The sequence below is a fragment of the Vulpes vulpes genome, chromosome 11, assembly GCF_048418805.1.
Source record: "Vulpes vulpes isolate BD-2025 chromosome 11, VulVul3, whole genome shotgun sequence".
NCBI classification, from domain to species: domain Eukaryota; kingdom Metazoa; phylum Chordata; class Mammalia; order Carnivora; family Canidae; genus Vulpes; species Vulpes vulpes.
This window is the reverse complement of record NC_132790.1, coordinates 30,376,622-30,403,616: the sequence shown is the minus strand read 5'-3', so window position 1 is coordinate 30,403,616 and position 26,995 is coordinate 30,376,622. Positions and strand designations below refer to the sequence as shown.

Here is a 26,995-nt window from a genome sequence, read left to right as displayed (position 1 = left end):
CTCTCCTTCCTGCTGTGAATGGACCTCACTTACTGAATTCCACACCGCCTACTTCTAAAGCTTCTGGGAATGGAACAGGGCAGTCTGTGAAAGCGTCCAGTACGGAGCCTGGCACAATCTGGATGCCTGATGGCTACTTAGTTCACCTCCCCCTTTTGTTCCCATGAGGGATTATCAAAGTAACAATGCTCTTTCTTCACCCTTGTTTTGGTTGGTCTTTGATGAAATAGACTGAAGTCTCCGTTTTATCTCAGACTCAGGACCATTTGGCACTTTTACTGGCTGTCAAGATGGTGTTTGGGTGTTTGGTGAGCTCACCCATAGGAGTCTTTATTTGCCTCCTCCTTAGGGCTCTGCAAGAGGTATGTGTACCGCGCATCGTCCACTGCTTCATTCAGCAGAAGTGTGCAGAGCACGGCCAGGCGCCGGGCCCGTGTAGGGCTCCGAGGAGGCGGAGCTGGCTAAGGCAGGTGCCATGCCCTCTGCAGCTCCCAGCTGGCTCACGGGGCAGACACATACACCAGCACTCGTGGTCCTTTGTGGCGTGTGCTGTGGCTGACAGGGGCACAGGGGGAGGCGTCAAGGCAGGTCGCCAAAGGCAAGGGCAAGTTGCCTTTGAAGATCATGAGTTGGAAATGGCTGGGTGAAGGAGTGGCAGCATGGACGGCGCGTTGGGAGGGAGAGAGCACAAAGCATTCAGGAAACAGTGAGTGGCCCTGTTAGAGTTTTCAGATGAGGAAACTGAGGCTGAATAGAAATCAGAAGTATGCACATGATGACTGTGACCCTTGCCAAGTCTTTTCCCGTTTCTGGGCTTATTTCCCCCATCCTCCAAAGGAGGTCTCTTCCATGACTCTCCAAACCTATGACTCAGCGGGCAAATTTGCAGGAAGCATACTTGAATCTCTGTCTATTTATCTTATCGTCCTATTTATATTTGGGAGCTCGTTTCTTCTTCTGTTAGAATTGCCTGCATTACTCGCCTGGGAAGCATCTCTGTTTACCTTGATGTGCTGTGAGCATGATCCAGGGTTATTAATAAAACAAGGCAGCCTCACAGTAGTGAGGTGTGGGGAGCACAATTTTATGACCAGCTGTCTCTGTCTGGAGGGCCTCAGCTGCAAGAATGCCCATCCTGCCTAGGCACTATCTAACCTCCAGGGCCAGGATGTGTTGAGGACCCTCTTGGCCTGTAGGGGAAATACTGTGTCTCATCTCTTTCCCCAGCTCCAGAACGCTTCTACCTGTACTGCAAACTGACAGCCTATGGACATGTTTTTGGCCCCACATCCTGTTTTAATTATCAAGACATTTAAGATGGAATCTGGGTGGCTCATTTGGTTAAGTGTCCAACTCTTGATTTTGGCTCAGGTCATGACCTCAGGGTTGTGAGATGGAGCCATGAGTTGGGCTATGTGCTCAGTGGGGAGTCTGCTTGAGAGTCCCTCTCCCTCTCCCTCTACCCCTCTCCCTGCTCATGCATGTGCAGGCACAAACAACCTTTCTCTAAAATAAATCTTTAAAGGGAAAAAATTTTAATATAAGATCCAGGACATTTTGCCAAAAATAAGGATTTCCACCATCTCTTAGAAACTTAGACTTGGCAGCCGTAGGCCACCTTCTTGCATGTATTGTTCACTGGTACTGAATGGTGTGGCTGCCCCTTTTAGAAGGGCCTGAGTTTTTTACTTTGCCTTATTTTCCATCTCTCCTTAGGACTGGCCCCTATAGGCATTTAGGTTTGCCAGCTTGGACCTGCCCCCTCACTGAAACCCAAAATTCATACCCTTTGGTCTCCCACGAAGCTATATATAATCACTCACGTGTTATTCATCGATACAGATACAGAGCACAATCGAGGTAACAAGACTTTCTTGTTCATGTTCTCATCCTGCTCTCACAGTAGCCTGCAGAAGTGGTTGCGATTGTTCCCATTTTACAGATAAGTAAACCAGGTTGAGGGAAGGGAAATATGGTCCTGTGTAATGGGTTTGGAGAATGGTAACACATCCGCAGGATGGGCACAGCATGAGTGGGAGGCAGCAAGTGGCCTGTTTTAGAGTTTGGTATTAGCTCTCCCTTACTGGGTATCTGTGCAAGTCTCTGCCCCTTTGAGGGCTCCAGCTTCCTCTGTAAAGTCAGGTCACTACCCTAAATCAAGGGTTATTAATGTAAATATGTTGATAGGAACAAAGTTAGCATTTCCCCCCATTGTAAATATAGAAGTCTCTGGGAATCTGTTACCAGGAGGAATCTGATATTTTTGTGTCCCATTATAGTTGTTGGAGATACCTCAAAATATCATTTACATTCATAACTACTTCAAGGTTATGAGAATTATTAGACCTGCCACTAGATTTGTTATAAATCTAGACTTTAAAAACAAATAAAAATTACCATCTCACAAATGTATCATTTTAACATTTTGATAACCATGTTAATATAATTGGCTTTTGTTGTAATCCTTTTTTTTTTTTTTTTTTTTTTTAATGCCTTTGGGAACATTTTTCTGAGAAAGGGTTTTAAAGTTCAAGAAACTACCAGCAGGGTCTGAGAGACAATAAAGGCTAAGATCCTTTTCCCAGAGGATCTCTAGGCCACTTGAACACCTGGGACTCTGGGATCCATGAGTATCAGGCCCAGACCTGCCTCCTACCTCTCCACCCAGCCCATTCTGTTTCCACACCTGTAGCAGCTTCAGAGGCCCCGTGCATCCTGGTTGACATGCAGTTATATCAGTTATATCAAACAAACATCTCCCAGTTTCTTGGAGGCTGAAGATGTCAGAGTAGCCAATGGCCTGGAGCAGACTGGAGGAGAGGGGATGGGGGCTCTCTGGGCACCTGACCCCTGGCCCTGAAGCCTTCTGCACTGGGGAGTGCTGTGGTACTTTGATCTCTGGGCCTCCCTACTCACTTCTACTCTCTCCAATCTGGTTTTTCTCTGCAGATCCTTCTACTCTCTCCAATCTGGTTTTTCTCTGCAGATCCTTGTGTGAGAATCCAGATATGGAGGCCCTGGGTGCTTCTTGTTTGGCAGGGAAGGAAGCTGAGATGCAGAAAAAGGCAAATGCTTGACCGAGGATTATGCAGTAGGTCAGGGTCTGAGGAGGGACAAGAATGCATCTCGTCTAGGGCCCATGTCCTGGAACAGCATGCTTCAGTTACCAGGGGGTGCCTTTTCTTGTGAAGGTGAATCTTCAGTTCATTTTTTCTTGCCCATTCCTGAGCAGCACTTTTTTCCCCCTGCGACTTTGTCTTCTATTCTTCTTCTTCCTTCCTTTCTTCCTTGCTAGTCATTCTTTTTAATTAATTTTTTTTTTTAACAGTTCAGGTTCTCTCCTAAGAGTTCAGCCTGGTCCCTTAGGGAGACACAGTGCTGTATTTTCAGACCCCTTCCACACATCAGAAGGGATAAATTAATTGGCTGATTCCTGAAATCTCCATGGCCATTGGCATTAACATTTCAGCTTTGACCTTGGAGACAGAGGAGAAAGGTCCAAGCTTATAGCTTCGTCATATTGATTATTCGTTTGTCAAATATAGCTTGAGCCTCTGTGTCAGGAGCCCCCTGGGCTGAACAGTGAAGGTAGATAGAGCAATGGACAAGATGACAGGCTCCCTGCCTACATGGGGCCAAGACAGACATTGAACAACTGGTTCAGTCATACTGAGTATGTATAACAAAAGAAGAGCAGTGGATAATATGAGGGGCTGATGGACCAGGGTTAGGCAGCACAGGCCTTTCAAAGTATTTGCCTTGTAGGCTAAAACCCAGAAAATAGATGGAAATGATCTGGGGAAGTTCTGGAAATTAGGACAGCATGTGCAAATGCCCTGAGGCAGGAAGAAATGTGTGTTGATAGAAGAAATAGAATCAGGAGAGAAGCAGATGGTGAGGTTAAAGGGACAGATAGGGCCCAGAGATGAGGATCTTATAAGCCAGGATGAGGGTTTGAATGCATTTGAGGATAGCTGGAAGCCACAGAAGAAAGACATAATCAGAGGTACCTTTTAAGACCATGTTTTTTTTGCAAAAGAATAATCCAAGAGGGTGACAGGTGACATGGGGAAATTGTTAAGTCTTATGATAACAACCATGAGGAAAGGTGGTCTTTTGGACTGAGATGTCACCTGACTGCTAAGGACCAGGGAATGGGTTTGAGAGCTCCATGTGAGATGGGTAAAGTGACTCAGGAGCAGGAAATCATCAAGCCCAGAAAGGCTCCGCCTTCTTTCTGCCCCTCAAGTGTCTGTAGGGAGCAGAGACCATGACCTCACCCTGGCAGGACAGGCAGCCACTGCTTGGCTGCTGTGACCCCCTTCATGCTTGGTTGCATCAGCCTGGCTCTTCATTGCTCAATGCCTGAAGTTGTCGGCAAAACTGAGCAGGTGTGGCCAGAAAGGTAGGGAAATAGCTGCCCTCCATTCTTTAATACATCCTGTCACTCAGGTCTTCTGTACTGAGCCTCAACCTGGTAAACCTCACTTTTGTGCTCCCTGACTTTCCAGAGTTCATGACTCCAAATAATCCCCCAAATAAGCCCATAACTATGAACCATGAGAAATACAGGATCAAGAGCAGAGGTGACATTCAAAATATTTAACAACCTGAGTGCATGTGCATAGGCTCATCAGAACAGGTCTCTGCCATCATGCCCAGCAGAGGCCTGAGGGCCTTCCACTTGCCTTCCCTCAATTGTGGGGAGGCTTGACAGGTCCTTGGGAGGAGCTCAGGTCATGGTGGGAGGCATGTAATGGCTTGGGGGCAGTGATTACACAGTGACCAGTATGGACGCCTTTCCATATTTTAATCACAGGCACAACTCTCCTGTACCTGCTGATCTAGACTGGGGGGTCTGGGAAGGCTTCCTGGGGGGAAGTGCAGTTTGAGCTGAGATCTGAAAGACAGGCCTGTGAAGATGGGAGTGGCGATAGAAGAAACAGCCTGTGTAAATGCTCTGAAATGGGATGGACAGTGGGGTGTTTGAGAAGTAAAAGGGGCAGGGCTTTTGGTGAGACGAAGCAGAGCTGCCAGCAGGAGCCAGGCTCTCTGGGCCTGGGAGCCAGGGAGGGCTCACATCTCCTATGTGCACGGGATACAGGGAGACTGGTTGGGGGATGACTGCAGCAGCTCAGGTGAGAGTTGACCATGGCTTGAACTAGGATAGTGGAGGCAGAGGTGGTGAGCAGGGGATCGATGTGAGGGTTAGAACCAGCAGGGGTCCATGATGGGTTAATATGGGGATGTTGTGAAAGGGAGGGGTGTCAGATGGGCTAGGTTTGTAATTTGTGATGCTGATGGAAAGTGGCATTACTCACTGAGATGGGGACCAGCAGAAGAGGACCCTTGGGAGATAAAGGTTGACCTGCTGACATGTTAAGTTTGAGGATGGCAAGTAGATCCAAGCGTCCAAGCACAGGCTTCTGGTTCTTGCTCTGCTGCTCTGTGTAATTGGAGCAAATCATTTAGCCTTTCTGAGCCTCTATCTCCCCAGCTATAAAACTGAGGAAGTAAAACCTGCTTTATAGGGTTGTTGTAAAAGTTGTTATGAACATGGAGGGAAAACACCTCACATATTGTAAGCACACGGTGACCATAGGTGGTCATTGGTAGCAGTTGATTTTAATTAAACATATATGCTCAGGAATCTTATAATATCCTGCTACACTGAGGCACATCTGGTACATTTTGTTCTTTATGAGATAAAATTTGGAGTCCATGACACAGGTGGTGGTGGTGGTGGTGATGGTGAGGAGTCTGTTTTTCTTGGCTGTTGGAAGCATATGAAGCGTCTGCCTTCATCATTTAGGGGCTGGTGTCGTGGAGAGGAAGGCCCCCCGGCCTCGCCTCTGCCTGCCTTTGCCTCCTGTCACCTGCTCTTCATCTCCTGTGGGCCAGCCACAGAAGACATCACCACTTTTTCCACACCCGGCTTCCCTCAGCCTGGGATGCCCTTTCCCACTCTGTCCATCAACTGTCTTCTTCGACTCCAGGGTCCAAGCAAGTGCTGCCTCTTCCACAAAGCTTTTCTGATGCTGCCAAGGAGAATCCACAGCTGTGTCTCTTTTGTCCCTGCAGCCCTGTCACTTGGCCCCCCCTTGAACACCCAGCATTCTGCTTTGGGTTACAGCGCAGGCCTGCGTCCTTGACTATAATCCTCTTGGGCCTGTGACCTTGTCTGTTGTAATCTCACACTCCCCTCAACTCTGAGCATGGGTCCACACAGAAAAATAATTTAACTGAGTGCAATTGAATGAATGTGATGCAGCAGGCATGGGCTGTGCAATGGCCCAGGGATTGGAAGGCCAGCGTGTGAGGCTATGCTGTCCCTGTGGAGTCAGGAAGGAACAGATTGTCTTGAAATGGATGGTTTTGCTGTTGAGGTCGGAAGGCTCCCTTCTCGGGGCAGCTCTGGAGCAGCCAGATCCCCAGCCTTTGGTAACTGGGCCGCTGCAGTTGGGCTGATCTGGGGACCTGTGCAAGGCATGCCTACAGCCTCATGAATGAAGTTAGGGACCCTTCCCTTGGGCCTGGATCAGCCACTGCTCTGTGTCTCTTCCTGGCCCTGTCTCATCCCCAGCCTCACCCCTCCCATCCATCCCCAGGGCAGCCAGAGTGCTTGATCTCAAGGACAGATCTGGCCCTATGATTGCCTGGCTTAAAAACCTTTGAGGAATGAGCCTGCTGCTAGAATCTGGCCCCTGAGGCCTTCTAGGAAGTGTCCTTCCTAGCACCTCTGTTTCCAGAGCTTTCACATTTCCTCCTGCTGCTTGTGCTTCTCAGAATAGGTCCACGTTTCACACCCCTTGGTTGCTGTGGACCTTTTTGATTTGCAAACACTGTGCTCAGGAGTATTGCTCGAAGCCTACCTTGCCTGGTCCCATCCCACTAAAACTGATCCCTTCCTGGCTGGGTCCCACTGAGATTACAGACTCCCCTCCCCCAGTGGTGACTCTTGTGCCTTTTAGTGCAGGAAGCATGTTGAACTGACCATCTTTAGTAGTAGAAATGATAAAAGCAGTGAGTGCTGCCCAAGACTGACCTGCAGGCCCCTGCCAGGTGTTTGAGAAACACTAGTCCATAGAATGGTCACAAGGTTGGCATAAGGATCTCTGTTTTGCAAATGAGGAAGCTGAAGCTCAGAGAGGTTAGATCACTTTCTGTGTGTCACTCAACTCATCTGAGTCTGGGTCAGCCCATGCCCTCTCTGAAAATCTTCTGGCCACCAACTCCAGTCTGGGTCTGACATGCAGAATAGGCAGCCAGAGATTGCTTGTTAAATGAAAGGGTGAGCATGAAGCTGCTGGGTGGAGGGATGTTTCAAGGAGAGCTGACTTATAAAGGCTCCTTCACAGGGTTCCAAGGGCCTAGTTGAAAAGAAATGATCATCTCCTACATCTTGGATTCTTATTGGACTTTCCATGTTTTTAGGTAAATAATAAAACCATTATTATCTCTGGCACAACCCAGAAAACTAACTCAAAAGTTAGTGATCTAAACTAACTCATTCTGAGAGCCACTTGATGTCACGTATCGCTGGCTGAGGGCACCTGCAGATGAGGCAGCTATAGTGAGGCCACCCAGACGAGGACACAGCTGGTCTTGGGAAAGCCAGTTAACCCATCGGGATTTTACTCTTGAGCCTGCCAAGCCATGGTAGGCCATTAGGTCATTAGGGCTGGGGCTTGTGGCTCAAGTACAATTTTCTCATCCTAAATTGCTTCACATCTGAAGTGCTTCATTTTTGTGATCTCACACACTCACAAAATGAAATCTGAGGGAGTAAAAAAGAAGAAAATCTTTGACTCGGAAATATCCAGAAGAAAGCTAAAGTGAACGTGTTTTAGGGACCTAATCAGCAGAAGTCCAGGCCGGGGGCGGGGGGGGGGGGGGGGGCGGGGAGAGCACAAAGAATGATGAAGTTGGAAATTGTAGGGTTCTTAGGGGGCAGTGCCTCCTCCGTCGGACAGCTGGTGCAATATGGCCAGCTTAGCTTGGGTCAACAGAGTTTTTTGAAATCAGCTCCCAAGTCTGAAGAAGCAATACACGGCACTCCTCAGAGTTGCTGGAACCTCGTGAGCAGGGACAGCAAGGACTGCCAGAAAGGAGGCACTGCCCTGTGCCTTCACCAGTCCTGCTTTGTGAGTCATCAGTGCCCCTTCCCCTGCAAGGTCCTGACTTGCTTAGGCCTTGAGTCCATCTGGATACAGTGGGAAGCCCAGTAGAGCTTCAGTCCTCCCCATGGGTGGGACCTGGAAGCTCAGTACCCCCTTTCCAACCACAGAGTACCTGATGATGTGGTCCAGTAAACAGCCAGAGGAGCTCACTTAGTGTGGCAGTTTAGGGCTTCTCTGAGGAGATGGTGTTTAAGCTAAGAGGCTAAAGGATAAATTTGGATTAGCCAGCAAAAAGGAGAGCAAACAACTTTCCAGGCAGATGGAACAGCACACCCAGGGCCTGCATTGGGAAGAATGACCCATTTGAGGACCTCAAGAAAGCCAATGTGACTAGTTACAGAGACTGAAGGGGAAATGGATGTATCGAGAGATCCAAGCAGCACAGAAACCGGGTCCCCAAAGCAGTCTTTTCAGGCACAGGTGCACACCTTGGACTTTGGATCTGATCTTTAATGGGATAGAGAGATGTTGTCAAGAGCTTTAGGCAGTGGAGATGATCTGATTTGCATTAAAAAAAAAGATCCTTCTACTTTCTGGACAGTGAGAGAATTGGAGGAGAGGATATAGACACCAGACTATGGTGGAAATCCAGGTGAGAGGTGATGGTGGCTTGGTGAGGGTCATGGTGCTGGAGAGGGAGAAAAATGAACAGGGACAGATTTAAGTTCTATTTGGGAAATAGGACAGATAGGACTTGGTGACTGGTGGGGAGAATGCACAGGGAGGTGTCAGGACAGGCCTCCAGATTTCTGGTGGGGCAACAGTACATGGTAGCACCATTTACTGTGATAGAACTCGCTGGAAGAAAGCTAAAAATAATAGTCAAGGCAAAAGACCAATGGCAAACTCTATGCGCCAAGCAGGAAAGAGGCTAACACCCAACCAGGCAATGGGCAAAGGACTGTGAACATGCATTTCCTAAAAGAAGAATTGCAAATGGCCAAGAAGCAGAGAAACAGATGTTCAACTGATATCAAAAAATGCAGACTAAAATAACTAGGCTCCATTTAACTATCACATTGACAAAGATAAAAAAGCACGCTAATGTCTAAAACTGACAGGATGAGGAGTTGGCATGCCTCTGTGCTGCTGGTGGAAATTGAAAGTGATACAGTCTTTCATGGGGGCAGTTACAAATTTCTTAAAAATGTCAAGTAATTAGGTCATGATCTCAGGGTCCTGGGATTGAGCCCTACATCAGGCTCAACACTCCATGTGGAGTCTGTTTGGTATTCTCTCTCTCCCTCTGCCCTGCCCTTGCTCCCGTGCTTGTGCATGTGTACGCACTGGCATGCGCACGCTCGCTCTCTAAATAAATAAATAAATAAATAAAATCTTTTAATTTTTTAATTTTTTATCTTAATTTTTAAAATATTTTATTTATTTAGAGGATCCCTGGGTGGCTCAGCGGTTGAGCGTCTGCCTTCTGCCCAGGGCGTGATCCTGGAGTCTTGGGATCGAGTCCCACATTGGGCTTCCTGCGAGGAGCCTGCTTCTCCTATGTCTCTGCCTATGTCTCTGCCTCTCTCTGTGTGTCTCTCATGAATAAATAAATAAAATCCTTAAAAAAAAATTCAAGCAATAAAAGGGAGCCTGACTGGCTTAGTCAGTGGAGTGACTCTTGATCAAGAGTTCGAGCCTCACGTTGGGTGTAGAGATTGCTTAAAAATAAAATCCTTTTAAAAAAATGTTAAGCAGTGGGGTGCTTGGGTGGCTCAGTTGGTTAAGCGTCTGGCTCTTGAATTTGGGTCAGGTCATGATTTCAGGGTCCTGAGATGAGGCCCTGTGTGGTGCTCTGCACTGTGTGTGGAGTCTGCTTGGGATTCTTTCCCTCTTCCTCTCCCTCCCTCTCTGACCCTCCACTTGCTCATTGTCTCTCTCTCTTTCTCTCTAAAATAAATAAATAGAATATTTTTAAAATGTTAAGTAGTATAGCCTAAGTATACAACCAAGCAACCACACAGAGATATATGTACAAAAATATTAGAGTATTTTCACTAGTGAAAAAATAAAAACACCTACATGTACATTAGTAGGGATCAATTGTGCATTTATGTAACCATTTTCAAAAGATAAAAAATTGGTGTGTATAATACGATCCCATTTTACAGTGTCTGGATATGTGTGTGTATGTGAATGTGCATGGGGGTATGTAGGCAACAAAGTTTGGAAGGAAACCTGTCTAAAATCATATTGCTCATGGTGGGTGAGTTTTTACTGTACTTAATGAATTTGAGTACACAGAAAAAAATGATAATTTAGAAGAAGAGAAAAAAGTAACTGCAGTTTAACAGAGACTTTAATTAAAGTGTCGCAGGAAGGGAACCCAAGCGAGGGTGACTCATTCTGACTTGGGCTGGTGGGAGACTTCAAGGAAGAGGTGTTGGACCAAGAATGACAAATCATTATTTTCCTGCATCTGCACAACTTTGTCACTTGTATTCATGAGAAAGGGGGGACTCTCCAGACAGAAAATCTGAGCCTGTTCTGCAGACCATTGAGTCTGTTTGCTCTCTGGTCATAAAAAATTCATACCAATTAATTTTAAACCAGATGACAGGAAACAAAAACTTAGAACTCTAGAAGCCTACAGCCAACACCAGCTTCGATCAGTGCCCAATACCGTCACTCTGCCACTTTCTCCCACTTCCCATGACTCGGTTGGGATCTTATGCTCATTTGCAGCGGCAATGGCATTCCTGGATGTTATGTTATCAGCCCTCTCTGTTTCCTTGGTTACTATCTTGGATCTTTGAATAAAGAATCACTTGTACTTCACATTTTCTAAACTTGGTTTTAGAAATTCTGCAGCTTCTTACCAAAGTGCCCTTTTGGGAACTTAAATATGCATTGATACAATCTAGTCACTTTATGGAACACCTGGCCATAAAGTGGCCACCTAACAGAACAGGATGACCCTGCCTTGACTTGGAAACAGAACTTAATTGGTGGCTTGATGATACAGAGTTGCAAATTAGGGGTGTGAGGAGGGGGAGCAGAAAGAAAACTGAAAATACAGAGCCCAGGGTTGGTAGTGGGCAAATGGGGGTGCAAGTCCCAGTTCCTTTGGTCCCTGGAAATGTGGCCTCAGGCAACTTTCTTGACACTCAGTAACATCAGGTGCCTTTGATGTTTCAGCCTCAAAATAGGACAGACTTATTATGTTCCAGCAAGGAACTCTAAACCATCCTTCCCAAGATAAAGTAGGAGCACCGCTGGGAAGTGCATGGTTTAGCAGTCTAAATGTCAAAGTTATATTAATGAGTATTAGAAAATATATAAAAACAATACTTCAAGCCTATGACCTCACAGATGTTTTTATATAAAATGGTCATGACTAAAAATTCCTTTAAGTTGTTAGCAACCATTTTGGTATTAGAGAATCCATCTGAGTTGAAAGATTGTCTTTCAGTGGGCCTTAGAGAGAAGGGGCAGAAATAAAGTGCAGCAGAAACTTAAAAAAAAAAAATCCATTAAAATAAAGTTAAGCAAAAAATGCAAATAAATAAATAAATTTTGAAAAATTAGCAAACGGTAGTAGAAGTGAGACATTGCTATTATGGCAAAAATTGGGCAAGTGGTTCCAACATGACTGCAGCGGGTCTTGGATGGATCATTGGACCTCCTTGAGTTGAAATTTTCTTGCCTGGAAGATCTCCCAGGTGGCTATGAGGCTCAGGAGATAATATCCATAGATATTATCAGCTCAACAATATGGACTCATTTTCACATAATAGGGACTCAAATATAAGTTTTCTTCACTTTTCCTTAGCTTCATGTCTTTCAGTTAAAAATGATTTCTGGGATGGGCCTTTCTGGTTTCCTCATTTTGCAGATGAGGTAACTGAACCCAGACTGGGGAAAGAGCAATCCAGGGCCCCTGCTGTCCCTGGGCCCTAGTGTGCACGGTACCTGCCAGAGACCTGACCAGGGCCCAAGACTCTTGGAAGCTGACAAAGCTGATGTCAGAGTAAAAAAAAGTTAATAATGTGGGCAACAGTTGTGGTATAACACTGGGGGTCCAGGGTGGGGGCATTTCAGTATAGTACACCTCTGTGGTCCCCACTCTGCAAAATGGTGAACTCTGGCATTAGAAGAGAAAAACTGGAAAAATACCCTAAAATGTTGGGAGTGAGTATGTTGAGGTACTGACTTTTTTGTTTGCTCTATTTCTCTTCGTATTTCAGTGGTCCTTACGTTTTACATTTATGAAAAATAAAAAGAAGTGCCAAAATGATGGAAAGGCTGAATTTTCTGTACTGAGGGTTGAACACCATCAGCACCCTGCTTGACACATTACTATTAATTATCACACTTCACTTTTGAAATAATTCCCTTCCAGCCCCTGACCGTTAGCAATTTCCCCTGTTATACTGGATCATAACCAGTTGGTAACCGATATGAGGTATGAAACGTCTGATGTATTTTAGTCCAGTGGTCTCAAGAGATTAATTGTGATCATCTTCTTGTTTTGCAGATGGAAAAACTGAGACTCCGAGAGGGCTAGTGATCTCCCAGACGATTGGCCAGTAGGTAAGTGATAATGCTGAAAGTGAGCTGGAAACAAGATATACTGCTAATCTCCGCAGCCAGAATTTCTGCCGGCTTATTGTCCCAGTCTTGTGACTTCTGATTTGTGCAATTCAAGACCAGAAATAAGATGAATTGGTTTGAGGCATTTGGGTATGATTTGCACTGTAGTTTCTGTTTGTTTTCACTGTTGAGTTGGAATGTTTAACAAGTGAGTTTGTGAGGGCTTCCTGGGCATTGCTTGCTCATGGTGGATCTTTCCTGGGGAATGATAGGGCTCATTAAAACCTGGCCCATGCTGTGGCTAGTTTGACATCACTGCCCCTTCCAGAGACCCAACAGTTCGGTGCATCTAGAACAGAGAGCCTGGGACTAGAGGGTGAGGGGACCTGGGCTTCAGTCCTGGCATCAGCTGTTCTGTGACCTTAAACAAGCCACCTAACTCACAAGTCTACTGATTCTTTCAAAACCATTTTCTCGCAGAATATTTAGTGCCAGCCCTCTGTGCCAGGCACTGAAGGTAAACAGAGAAATACAACCCAGGCTTTGCCCTGGAGGCACCCACAGCCCCATTTATGAGCCCCTCCATTTCCTCATTACTGTCTCATCATGAAAATCTCTAACATCTGCTTTGGAGTTTATGGTCTGTAGGGCATTTTGTGATCTTCCCCCCAATTCCAGAAGATGGAAAGAAGCTGTTACTGCCATTTTGCCAAGAAGAAAACCGTGGCTCAGGGAGTTGGCAAGGCCATACAGCTAGTAAAGGGTTAGAGCTGACCTTGAAACCAGATCTGCTAACTCCAGAGCATTTGCTTCTGATAACAGCAAACTGCTCTACCTGCATCTACCTGATGATTTTAGCATTTGAACCCCGTACCCCTTAGCAGTGAGTAGAACACTGGGGAGAATAGCACCAGGAGGGAGCCCATCCTGATGGAAGGATACTTTTCTGCAGGGAGTACTTTCTTGCATCTAACTGATTATTCCAGAAAGCAACACCTTCTCTGGCTGAGAGTGAAGGGAGCCTTGTGCTCTGGGTAAGTTAATAGCCAGAAAAAAATATGCCCCAGGCGGAGGCCCAGGGCTACCTCCTCCAGGTGGCCCGTACTCAGCCCATCAGAAAGAATCCTCCACAAGCCAGAGGGGCACAGACCCCTTCCTCCTCAGTGACCCTCCTGAATGCTGTTGCTTTCCACCAAAGCTTAATGATCCTGGTAGCTTCAGCTTTTGCAGAGTTGCCTGGCCTCAGGCAAGACGTGGAGAGTGATATGGATTAGAGGCTGTGCTGTTTGTTTGCGGGGATGACAACTTGAGCATGAAGCTCTTGGGCTCCCTCAAAGTCTGCAATTTCAAAGGGTGTGTGAATAACCTCAGGGATCAGGCCTGGTTTTCCTGCTTTACAGTATGCGTGTGTGTTGTGAATTGTGGCTGTCCTTGACGAAGAGGTACTGACGTGTGTGATATGTGGGATGTGCGGGATTTATGGAGGATGTGTGTGTGTGCAGGGGTGGGGTGTGGAATCTGTAAGGAGTTTGTGTGTGTGTGTGCACGCAGGCACACTTAATCTCTAGGAAGCAATTCATATGAAAAAAGAAACACTTATGGGTATAATTTTTCAATAGGACCCAGAAATGGGCTTTTAATAAGTATCATTAAACTCTTATATTACAAGGGGGAGGCCAGCCTTTCTTTCATCCTGGCTTAGATCACACAGCTCTCCCTTGCCCTGTTCTTTGGTGTCAGGTAAAAACTCCTACTATTTGTAGTGATCTCCCCAAAGCCTTTTCTCCCCCTTCCTGCTCTCCACCCCCCTGTCTACCCTGGCTCTTATCTGATCTCTCCGCTTGGACTCCAACACAGACAAGGCTGGTGTCAGAACTGATAGATGATACCTGCGGGTGTGCTTGGAACCTGAGCGTCCTGTGTCTCGTGTTGTTCCAGCGGGAGACTTTAGGGTCTTTGTTTAGGAGGTGCTCCAAGCCGAGAGAGATCGGTGCTCCTTCCTTTCCCCGGGGGTCACTTACAGCCCGCGACACCCAGCGGTACCGTGTCCGTGCAGACCCTTTCCTTTATAGATTGGGTTTCCCCTTGTCTGACATGAGAGGAGGAGAAGCCCTGCTGAAAGGGAGGTTTCACTCTAGACCGAAAACATTCTTCCAGGCCTCCTAAGGAAGCTGGTTCCCAGAGTGATTATCTTTCCTGAGCTAGGAGGGAAGTGCTCTGTGACGGGAAACTGGGCAGGCTTAGCAACAGGCTTAGCAAGCCGCGCTGCAAGAATGTTCACTCGTGTAAACAGGCCTGCGTTTGGGCAATGTTGTTCTTTGTGCACTGGCTTGGTTCTGGGGCTGGTGTGTTCCAATTTGTGTGGCTCCTGTTCAGAGGCAACAGAGTTCTCCCTGCGTCGTCTTTGGTCCCCACCCTCAGTACCCAGCCTGGGGACACCCAGTGTGTGGTCGAGCGTGCAGCAGGGACATAGCCAGTGTTTGTGGTCTGTATAGAAGCCACTGCCTCCACTTGGGGTGCCTTCCGTGATACAACAGGTCTGCATTTGAGTCCTAGCTTGGCCTCTTACTATACCAACATATTTAATTTCTCTTGGTCCGAGAGGACCTGCCCTATTTGGAATGTCCTGGCTAGTTCTTGCTGGCAACTCCATTGGAGTGGTCCCGATAGCTGGTCCCGATAGCTCCAGTCATTGGCTCGGGACTGGCTGCAAACCAGACAAGCCACTGAACACCACTGACACACATCCCCGGATGGATGTCCTTCCCTGACCTTGACACCTACCCAGACAGACCCTCTAGGACTGGGACAATAGCCAACAGTAGCTCTTCAAACGCTCTTAATCACCCTTAATAGGAGACCTTATTAAACACTGTACTCTGTGTAAGGTACTATGGCAACATCTTAGATATACTTTTTAAAATTTCTGTGTCCATTTTTCCAGATAAGCTGTTTCAAAGGAGTTAACGTGACAGAGAGTATTCAGGTATTCAGTGATAATGCTGGGATTTGAGACCAGGTGTTTGGACCAAAAAAAAAGGTTATGTTCTTCTCTTAAATAAAGTGTATACACACAGTGGCTAGCAAGAAATCATTGTCACCTTTTAGTGATAGTGCTTTTAAAAGTAATTATTAGTAAAGCATTTATCATAGTGCATCCTCATTATTGGTTGTGGTCTTCTCCCACTGAATGGTCAGGTTCTTGAGGGCAGGAACTGGAAGCCCTAGCCCCTAGTAGGATATAAGGTCAACTAATCAATAAATAGCAACTAATCAATAAATATTTGAAAGATAAACTATATTAAAAGTTTTTAAAAGATTTTATTTATTCATGAAAGACACAGAGAGAAAGGCAGAGACATAGGCAGAGGGAGAAGCAGGCTCCCTGCAGGGAGGCCGATGCAGGACTCAATGCCAGGACCCCAGGATCATAACCTGACCCAAAGGTAGAGGCTCAACCATTTAGCCACCCAGGTGCCCAGATGAGCTATATTAATAATGACCAACTTTCCTGATTGCTGACCTCATGCTAGACAAAGTGCTAAGTGCTTTGTATATATTATTTTGCTTAGTTCTTAAAATAACCCTATGAGATAGACACTAATATTATAAGCATTTTCCATTAAAGAAAACAGAGACTTAAAACATTTGGGTAGCTTTTGCAGGTTATGCAGCTGTTAGGTGGCAAAGCTGCATGCAGGTGGGAGCCCAGCCTGCTGACCTGAGCACATGGTGTTCAGCTGCAATGTTTCGGTTCCCCTGGATGTTCTGGCCTCCCCAGATGTCCCAGTGTACCACATAGCCACAGTCCATGCCCATGGCTCCTGCGGTAAATTCCTGAAGGTGTCACTCAAATCTGGTGCTTATTTAGCCAAGGCTATAGGAAGTTTCCATTTAGGAGGGACAAAGTTAGTGAAGGCCAGGAAACCATAGTCATGTAGCAAAGACAGTATGAAGAATCACTAACAACTAGTAACTAACAGGAAAGTAGACTCAATTTATAAGACACAGGTAGAGCAAAGTCAATATCAGTAGGTACAACTTTTGGGGGCCCATGGAGCACAGTGGTGAAGTGTTTCAGTGGCACTTTCCAGGGGAATTTCTTAGGCTGGCCAAGTATGCCTGCAGACTCATTGTCGAGTGAGTCTGGGTGGGGGAAAGGTCTTCGCACATTGCTCTCTAGGGAGGGCCTTCCCTTCTAGTACTTTCCCACAAGACCTCACAGACCAATGACTTATTTCATCATGTGGAGCTTCATCTTATGCAAGCTGAAGAAATGGTACTTCTCCTTCATTGCCGCAAGATAATTGACCCCTTGTGACTTTGTCCAAAGGGTAGCTGGAGCATGTGCTTTTAAGTGAAAGGTAAGCAGGCACCAGGGAGGCAGATTTGAGCTGGGACAGAGGGGGCACTTGGAATGGCTCTGGGGGCTGCCTAGGCTGAACTAGGGTTCCAATTCTTGACTCCGGACTGGGCACAGGCTTGCTCTACATGCCTCTAGTCTACATTTGGTGTCCCTGGGACTCCAGTGAGGTGCACTGGAGCCCTCATCTAAATGCTAGAACAAGAACAACTGCTTTGGGAGACACAGATGAACACTCTGTGGCCCAGAGAAAAGTAAGCAGAATGACAACATGATGACATACCAGTTAGAGCCTTCATGGGCAAGTCTTTGGGTGGGCTCAGGTTTTTGCTAGGCCTAGGAGCTATACTTTGAGGCCCTTAACTCTTTTCTCCAAAGCAGTGCTCTTGAAACTATCCTCTGCAGAGCCCTGGGGGTCTCATGGACTTCTCCCTGGGACTTCCTGGAGATAGGTGAACAATTCTCTGTTGGCTTCTGGGGTGCCACCTATTGATCCTCTTCTTGTTCCCATGTTGGGCTTTGTTGTCAAGACTGATGTTCGCCTGGGAGGTACTCACATAACCCTACTGTTCGTTTACAGCCAATATCTGTTTTCATTAACCATCATGCCCGTTCTGATTGGCTGCTGTCTGTGTCATATCAGGTCTTAAATATTTTAAATTTCACTCCTGCTTGAAAGTCTTCCTTTGTGTAGAGCCGAAATGCCCTGTACCAGCTGCATCCTAACTCTGGCATGTTGTGCTGGCGCCAGCCTCTGAACCACTGCTGCCCAGAACTAAAACAGTTTTCATCTTTGAGAAGTACTTGCTATGCTTCTTCATCTTTCCCAGGGCCTCAGAGTCACCCATATGTCACCCAGCCCTGTGGGGGTGACTCATCTATCCTTCCTACTGCCACCAAAATGAAGGCCCTGACTTTGCTCTGGTGGCAGCCTGGGGAGCAGGAGCTGTTGTGTTTGCGCTGGTCCTTGGTGTGTCCCTCCAGCAGGCAGGCAGCATGCTCTACATGACACGCAGAGTCACTTAGCTATGCCTTTATAAACAAATTACTTCCTCCCAGTGAGCAGGATGTGCCAGCTTCTCTGGTGGAATTCCTTAGGAGTGTTTGTCCTTTCCTTCCCCCTTTTCTTAAAAAAAAAAAAAAAAAAAAAAAAAAAAAAAAGGCAAAAGGAACAGCAGAAATCATGTTACATCAAAGAAAGCTCATGTCCTTGGGACTCAGTCAAACCAAGATTTCTGTCTAGGCTCTGCTCCTCATTGGCTGTTTGACTTTGTGGAAATGGCTCAATTTTTTGGCCTCAGTTTCCTTGTCTGTAAGATGAGAATGATGACAAAAATGACAACTGACACCTACCATGTGCCTGGCAGAGACCTAAGCATTTACACAACAACCCCCCTGAGGTAGGTATTGGAGTCTCCATCTTACAAATGAGGAAATCGAGGCACAGAGCAACAGAATGACTTTTCCAAGGTCACACAGCTGAATGAAGAGCCCATACTCAAACCTCAGTAGCTGATAGCAGAGCCACACTCCAGACCTCTCCAGCTCTATCTCAGGGCTGTGTTTGTTGGAGCTGAGGGTGCTGCTCCTACAAGCCAGTTCTGTCCAACTCTTGTTCTGCATCTAATGGAAAGAGAAAAAAACTCCTTCCATACACTGACTACTACCACGTGCTAAGTACTACACTATGTGTTTTACATTCATTATCTCATTTAAGTCTCCCAGTTTCTCTCTCTCTCTCTCTCTCTCTCTCTCTCTCTCTCTCATTTAGAGAGAGTGCATGTGTACATGCAAGCAGGTGTGAGGGGAGGGGCACAGGCAGAGGGAGAGAAGCTTAAGCAGACTTTACACAGAGATCATGACCCAACTTAGGGCTTGATCTCATGACCCTGAGATCATAACCTGAGTTGAAATCAAAAGTTGGATGCTTAACCAACTGAGCCACCCAGACACTCCCTCCCCACCCAGTTTTTCTTTTTGATATGTTCCAGTTGTACAAATGAGGGGACACAGAATGAGCAGCTTTGTGAGGTAGTGTACTCCCCATCAAAGAACAATCCAAGCAGGAACAAGATAAGATGGCCCCTTGGTGGGGCTGTACTGGGGATTCTGGCCCTGGGTTGTTACAACATTCTCTACATTCCATGGTGCTCTTCAGTGCTTGGCTAGGGATTTGAACACCATCAAGTCCCCAGGATTTTGCCAAAGTTAGAAAGGGGAGATGGGAAGGAACCACCTGAGCTAATTCCAGTGTTTCAATGTTTTCTAGAAAACATCCACTGACCCTGAGAGAGACGCAGAGGCCAGCTAAGTGGTTTCTGCCTGTGGCTGGAATCTATATAACTAGCAGTCAAGAAACCCAGATTCTAGTCTAGCCTCTGCAATTGGCTGAAAAATCATTTAACCTCTCTATACCTTTTATTCAAAAGAAATAATAATAACTTTCAGGAGTTACTATGTCTATAAAATAACTTGTACGTGTAACTTGAAAGCATTGTGCCAATGAAAGTGGTTAACATATACTGTGCTTCCTGGTGACACCTTCAATTTACAACTGTTCCAAAAATTGAATCAGGGACGACAAATGCTGTCTCTCTTAGGGTCAGAGGCTGGGAGGAAGCATGGCTGAAAATGAGAGGAATGGAGCCAACCCTCGTTTTAGATCAGAGAGACTCCAAGCCTAAAGCAGACATCTACGTCCACCTAGGCAAGAGAAGACTGGAGAACTTACCTTTGCATTTCCTTGTGAACAGGGAGAAAGGGACAGCTGACGGACTATGTGTTCTCATTGGCTAACTAAGAGTAGCACTCTGGTGAGGAGTAAATGCAGATGACAAGCGATTAGCTAGCCATAGAGGGGTAGAGCTTGTGCAGGAATGGCAGATGTGTGGTGCATTAGGTTGGGGTCCTGGGACCAGACTCTAGAGAAATTTGCATGCAGATTTGCTGGGCTTGCCCTCAGGATCATCATGTGTAAGGGAAGTAGGACTGGATCATAGGGGGAGTTGAACTGCAACACATTCACAACATGGACATCAGCTGGCCCCACAAGGAGCACTGGAGCTGGGATGGCCCTCCAGATACCCTGTGTTGAATCTGGAGGAGTTAATCTTACTGCCATCTTACTGTGGGCTACCCTTGGGTGAGGCAGCTTTCTTGGCCAAGGGCTATTCCCAGAGAGGGACTCCACTGAGAACTGTCAGCAGCCAACAACAGCGCTCCCTGCAGCTAGAGGAATGAGTGCCTTCGTCCCAAAGGGCTTATCTGGGCAGCGAGGCAGTCTCCACCACAAATGGCACACAGGCTGCCATTCCCTCCCTACACCCCACTGCAGACATCGCTAATGGAAACAGCTCTCTTTACTACTGTGCTGATATGAGGCCTCAGAATTTTTTCAAATACAGTGCTTCAGATAAACATTATCAATCAGTTGGAATTGGCTGGTGAGAAGGAACCCACTTGCTACCTTTGGCCTCTACATCTATAGGAGACGTTTATTGATGGTGTAATAAGAAGTCTCCAGTGTTATGATTGCTCTTGCAAGATCGAACAGTTGGCAAACTGTAGACAGTTTCCCTGACACGTCTAGTGGAAAATGTGGATTTTTTTTGTCCTCTTCTTTATTTTATACTCTGACCACGTTCTATCTGAGCTCTGACTTGTTTTCCTTTTACCCCTACTAAATGCAGTTTCCCTATGATTCATTTCCTTTTCTTCTCCCTCTCCCTCCCTCAACAGCTTTATCTCTCTCTCTCTTTTTTTTAACCACATATTCTTGCATCATCTCATCCATTCTTATATCAACCATCAGCTCCCTTCAAGCATCCTTCCTTCACCGAGTATTCACATTGCCAGTCACCTGCCAAGCTCGTCCATCCAATTAGCCTGTCTGGCCTGTGTAACAGCAGCACATGACATCCAGGTTTAGCTGATGAAAAATTGGATACTTAGAGAGGCCAAGATGCTTTCTGAAGGTAAGACCTCTTGCAGGGAGGGCTGGGCTTTCTCTTAGGTCTGTAGGCTCCTTAAATCTGTGTTCTTTCTTTTATACCTTTGGGACATTTATTGGGGTGATCCCTTGATGAGTCCAGGCTCCTCTTGTTGAATCTTGCCTGGCTGAGAGCTCTGTGCCCTCAGTTGTTAATCCTGTAGGTTATCATGAATCACTGCAGAGTGCTGGTGGACACCCTACCCTGCTGGGTGGGTTGGAGACTCTTCTGTTTTCCCTGAGTGAGGTAGTTATAGAGTGCTGGGTACAGCCAGGCTCTTGGGCCTACCATTGCTCCATTTCAACTAATTCTGCAGATGTTGCAATGGTGAGGAGCCTTGGTGATCACAGACTCACTGTCAGGGGCAATTGGATGGGGCTGGCACTGAAGCCAACAAATGGACTTGTTATGGCTTTTGATGAATGAGACTTTGGTCAGTCCAGCTGGCCAGTCACAAATAGTCTGCCAGCATCACTGAAGGACCCACCTGGGTCTCTCTGCTGAATGCCTGTGCTCTCTCATCTGTCATCCTGCTCCTTTGAGGAAGTTGCATTTGGTAAAGGGAGGTCTTTTGCTGTCACTTGAGGTCTGGTTCCATCAAAATCAAGGGTCACTTAGGCTGTTGTTAAAGAGGATCTATAGAGGTCCCTATTCTGTGTCAGATAGGCAGCTAAGCCCTGAGGATACAAAAATAAAACCAGTGGCTCACCCCCTCACCCTGGAAATGCAGACTGGTCATTGTTTGTTTGTTTTTTTTCTTTAATGTTGTATAAATGGATGGCATGGGTCCCTGATGCTGTGAAGCTTCTGAGCCCTTACAGGCAATGTGTTGATTTTGCCCTCTGCCCTTGAGACTATGACTTCTTTGCACAGGGAGAAATTTGGAATCTAAGTGGAAAGGAGGCTCACTCCTCTCTGATAACAAGCTTTCTGTGTGACCTTGGGCAGGGAACTTGACCTCTCTGGTCATTAGTGTTACCTCAGTGTCAATGTAGAAAGAGGCCATTGCAATGCTTCAAGAGCCTACTGTTGGGGAAGCTCCTTGTATAATGCCCTGTACACAGTAGGTGCTCTATAAATAATACTATGTTTTCCTTCCCCACCCCTAGCTTATTACCTAGTGAGATCAGTGGAGAAGTATTTGCTAGATATGGATGACCTACAGAGCATGAATATTTCCCCTAAGGAAGGCTGTAAATCTTTGTTAGGTGATCCAGGGCTGAATTGGTTCTTGGGTTTCTATCTGGCATGTTTCTCACTGGACCCCCAGGGGACAGGTTACATACTCAATACCTTTAACTAGGCCTCACTTAGAGAGAGCTCCTCTTCATTTTCTTCACTCCCCTGCTCCCACCCCAACGTTCCTTCTTAGTTGAATGTGGCCAGGATTGCTCAGAAGAGGCAGCTTTCATGACATTGAAGGGTTCCTGCACCATGAGCTGGCTTTATGAAAATAGAACTTTCCCTTAACTTCTCTAAGACTTAGTACATTTATAAAGTACAGTAGTAATACGTTACTCGCTGACATTCTCTGAGGATTGCATGAGACAGTACACATGAAACCATGCTACAGAACAAATATGTGATCTGTGGTTCTGGATGCTATCATTCTTCTGTGGATTTCCATCTCTTGACCTGGCCCCAGTAGCTCCCAACACAAATTCCCAAACATATTTGATCTATGCTGATAACTTGTCCAACAAACTATTTGTGGATATATTTACTATGATCCTTCTCAGTGAACTTGTTTTGGTTATTTATGCCCGTCTTCTCTAAACTCCAAGATATTTAAGAACAAGGTCCAATCTTAGTTGGACCAATCTATATCCTCAGTATGTACCAGATGCTCCATAATTCTTTGAATAAATAAATGAAGATGAAAGATGATGAACACTGTAGGTATCTGCCACATATGTGCTCTGTGTATGTAAGGCCACATGAGATCCTCACAGCAGCCCTACAAGGTTGATATTATTCCACTCCCAAGAAAAAGAAATCAAGACTCAGGGTGTTGAAGCCACTTAAGAGCATAAAGTCTAGCTAGTGAGAGTGACGAACAGAGTGAGGGATGACAGCCTCGGAGCCCTGGACTCCCAAGCTAGCTGTCTTCTTCTCTACTGGACTATTACTTTCTCTCCCTCCTTTTCACATGTCATTGCCAAACAACATTAAAACAACAATAACAGAAAATAAAATAAAATTACCTTCTATCTCACTACTTCTAGCAAGTCAGCTGTTTCCACTTTCCCCATTCCCTACAGTCTTTTTCATGCATATTTTTTTATAACAGCATTATTGAGAGATAATTCACATGCCATAAAGTTCACCCTTTCAAAATTGTACAGTTCAGTGTTTTCCAGTATATTCACAGAGTTGTGCAATGCTCACCACTATCTAATTTTAGATCATTTCATTACCCCCGAAAGAAACCCCATTTTCATTATCAGTTACTCCCCATTCTCTGCTCCCCTGGACCCCACCAGCCACTAATCTACTCTCTCTCTCCATGGACTTGCTTATGCTGGACATTTTACTTAAATAGAATCATATATGTTACCTTTGTGTCTGATTTCTTGCTTTAGCCTAATGTTTCCAAGATTCATCCATGTTGTAGCATGTATGAGTATTTCATTCCTTTTTATTGCTAATTCATGTGCATGCACACACATGCATACACACACACACCTCATTTCATTTACCTATTTTTCAGTTGATGGATATTTGGGTTCTTTGTACTTTTTAGCTATTATGAGCGATGCTGCTATGAACATTCGTGTACAAGTGGTTGTGTAAACATGTACTTTGAGTTCTTTGGGGGTGCATACCTAGAAGTGATATGGTGAGGTCATATGATGAACATCTTCAGAAGCTGCCAATCTGCTTTCAAAATTAGCTGTTACCATTTTACAATCCCACCAGCAACATGTGACGTTTCCAATTTATTCATATTCTTCCCAACACTTTGGAAAAGTCTCTCTCCTTTTCTAACCATCCTTCTGGGTTTGAAGTGACATCTCATGTGGCTTTGATTCAGATTTCCCTAATGACTAACTATGTTCAGCATCCCTACTTGCACCTGGTGGCCACTTTGATATCTTCTTTAGAGTAATGTCTACTCAAGTCCTTTGCCCATTTCTTAATTGTGTTACTTTTCTTTTTATTGTTGAGTTACAGGAGTTCTTTTTCCATTTTGGAAACAAGCTACTCATCCAATATATGGTGTGCAAATATCTTCTCCCATTCTATGAGTTATCTTTTCCCTTTCTTGATAATGTTATTTAAAGCACATAAATTTTTAATTTTGATGAAGTTCAGCATTTTGTTTTTGTTCTTATTTTGGTCATCTGTGCTTTAGGTATCACATCTAAGAAATCACTGCTTAACCCGAAGTCATGAAGACTTGATCCTATGTTTTCATCTAAGAGTTTTATGGTTTTATTTCTTATGTGTAAGTTTATGATCCACTTTGAGTTAATCTTTGTATATTGTGTAGTATGCGACCAACTTCATTCTTTTGCTTGTGGATATCCAGTTGTCCCAGCACCATTTGTTGAAAAGGCTGTTCTTTCCTCATTGGATTATCTTGGTACTCTCATTACAAATAAATTGATCATAAATGTGAGGGTTTATTTTTGGACTCTTAGTTCCATTCCATCAGCCCATTGATCTGTATGTCTCTCCTGATGCCAATATCACACTGTTTTGATTACTGTAGCTTCATAAAAGGTTTGAAATTGAGAACTATGGGTCCTCCAACTTTGTTCTTTTTTAAGACTGCTTTGGGTATTCTGTGTCTCTTTCATCCATATATGAATTTTAGGATACACTTACCCATTTCTTAAAAAAAGAAAAATCCAACTGGGGTTTCAGTAGGGAATGCATTGAATCTGTCAAGCAAGTTAGGAATGTTGCCGTCTAAATAATATTAAGTCTTTCAAATCATAAACATAGATGTCTTTCCCTTCGGTGTTTTATGGTGTTCAGTATTATACATATGATTACACATGACATATAAAGAAGTTTTGCACTTGTCAAGAAGTCTTGCACTTCTTTTTAAAATTCATTCCTAAATATTTTCATGGTTTTTTGGATGTAATCAGAAATACAATTGGTATCTTGATTTCATTTTTAGGTTGTTCATTGCTAGTATATAGAAAACAAATGATTTTGGTACAATAATCTTATATCCTGCAGCCTTGCTGAACATGATTATTAGTTCCAGTATTCTTTTGTGGATTCACTAGGGTTTTCTACATACCAGATCTTGTTATCTGTCTGTGAATGGAGATAGTTTTACTTCTCCTTTTCCCTAATCTGGATGCCTTTTTATCTTTTTTTTTTTTTTTTTTTTTTTGGTTAATTTCCCTGGTTAGAACCTCCAATACAGTATGGTGAGAGCACACAGCTTGTCTTGTTTTTAATCTTAGAGGGAAAATTTCAGTCTTTCACCATTAAGTCCAATGTTAGCTGTGGGTTTTTCAAAGGTGGCCATTATTAAGCTGAAGTTTCCTTGTATTCATAGTTTGTTACGTATTTTTTTCAGGAAAGTGTATCAGATTTTGTCAAATGATTTTTTTTTTTTTTTTTTTGGTCTTTTGACAGGATTTTGATGTTTTTTTAGAGGCAGAACTGAAACAAGATTTGGTAACAAAGGTCAGGTCTAGACCTTAGAGAATTGTCCTGGAATGACATGCAGGTCTCCTAGGGCCTTGTCATGGAGCGTCCCCCACCCCCTGGACCTTGTCTTCCCTTCCATGACCCTGGAAGGGCCATTCCCCCAGCTTAGTAGGAGGTCAGACTCAAAAATGTTGAATTCTGATCCTGACTCCCATTTCCAAGCTGGAATGGATAACACTGAATCTCAGTGTGCTCCCTGGTAATAATAGAGACATTAATGCCTACTTATTAGAGTTGTTGTGACAATGAAATGAAATAAGGGTTCTCCAAATATCTTCAGGATTTTCTACTGTTGCACCAGAGATAGGGCCATTTCATTATAGAAGCAAGACCATCAAGGTTGGGAGCTACATAAACCTGGGCTCAAATCCCAATCTGCTCGGTGGCTTCTTGACCCTGGACAAATCATCTAACCCTCTGAGCTTCACTGTTTTTCATCTGGGGAAGAGAAGTGATCATAATACTTCCCTCTTGGGTTCGCTGTGAGAAGGCCCTGGAAGGACCCCTGTGACATCCTCAGGCATATCCAAGACGCCAAGGATTGCCTTTGAATCTGAATGTAAACAAGGAAACTCTTTTTCTACTAACACAGAGGCTCTCGGAAGGCTGAGCATAGATCTCTCTCACCTCTCTATGTGCAGAGCCTAACGCCATGCTCTCCAGAATGTAAAGATATTCAGATGTTTTTGCCGCTGAATTTACTTCTGTATCTTAATCCTTTACTCATTCTGGGTTTCTGTCCAGTTAAAAAAAGAATTGACTGTGACCTTTTAGAAATACAAATAAATCAATAAGGAAAAAAAAAAGATTTTAAATCATCTCATTTTATAAGTTTATTTTGTTGAGTGGGCCAAGCAGGTATTAATCAATCTGAGGCTTTCCTGAGGGGGCAGGAGGGTCCCACAGCTCCTGCTTCCACTGACCCAGCATGGCTGCCCTACTTTCTCTAGCCAAAAGGCAGAGCAGTGTCTCTTGGGCATTGGGGAGTTAGAAAGTTTAACCTGGGAGAGATATGTCCTTAATGATGTTTTATACCCAGGGGCCTCTGGAGAAGAGTGCTTTGGTGAGGTTAAGTGGGACAGAGGCTGTAAGATCCACATGTCAAGGGGTAAGGGGATGAATTATGCCCTGGAAGGTGTCCCAGGGGGAGGACCTGCATAATCGCAGCAGCCCTAGATGCAGGTTTTGTACAGTCTGTGCCCCAGACGCACTTCCATCTCCACTCTGGCTCTCATGCTTGCCATCTATTGCTG

The 26,995-nt window shown here is 45.1% G+C and overlaps 1 protein-coding gene across 12 annotated transcripts in view; it reads left to right on the top strand.

Annotated features, from left to right (window-relative positions):
* Positions 1–26,995, top strand: part of TENM4 (teneurin transmembrane protein 4) — a 2,793,707-nt gene that overhangs the window by 2,200,904 nt on the left and 565,808 nt on the right. For all 12 annotated transcript variants that reach the window (XM_072726015.1, XM_072726027.1, XM_072726024.1 and 9 more), the window contains one exon: positions 12,658–12,713. The gene's annotated coding sequence lies outside the window, so the exon portion shown is untranslated. The remainder of the gene's footprint in view (positions 1–12,657; positions 12,714–26,995) is intronic.